The sequence below is a fragment of the Stylophora pistillata genome, chromosome 11 (assembly GCF_964205215.1).
Source record: "Stylophora pistillata chromosome 11, jaStyPist1.2, whole genome shotgun sequence".
Lineage (NCBI taxonomy): Eukaryota > Metazoa > Cnidaria > Anthozoa > Scleractinia > Pocilloporidae > Stylophora > Stylophora pistillata.
The window spans coordinates 30,154,095-30,154,468 of record NC_142529.1 but is presented as its reverse complement, the minus strand read 5'-3'; positions in this window follow the sequence as shown (position 1 = coordinate 30,154,468).

Genomic DNA, 374 nt, shown 5'->3' with positions numbered 1-374 from the left:
GAGCAAGAATAAAATCAAGATTTTGGTTTATGAACCAATATCATTCCGTTCCTACCCTCCCCAACTAAAATCATTGCCTGCATTCAGAAAAGATCCTTTAAAAGAGAACAAGGTGCATTATCTATCATCATTACAATGGGAATATTTTCAATCGCAGCCAGAAAAGTCGAACATGATCGCACGTAGAGATGGTGAAATCTAAAGCTAGTATAGTGTCAATGATGCTAAAAGTGGTAGGGCGCTAAATGGCAAATGGTATTTGATACACGTGCTGAATTTCTCGTTCGTTGTAAAACAAGTTCGAGTGTTTTCCTATTTTTCCAGTCACTTAGATAACAATTTATAATGATTTTGAACAGAACGTGTAGTCATCG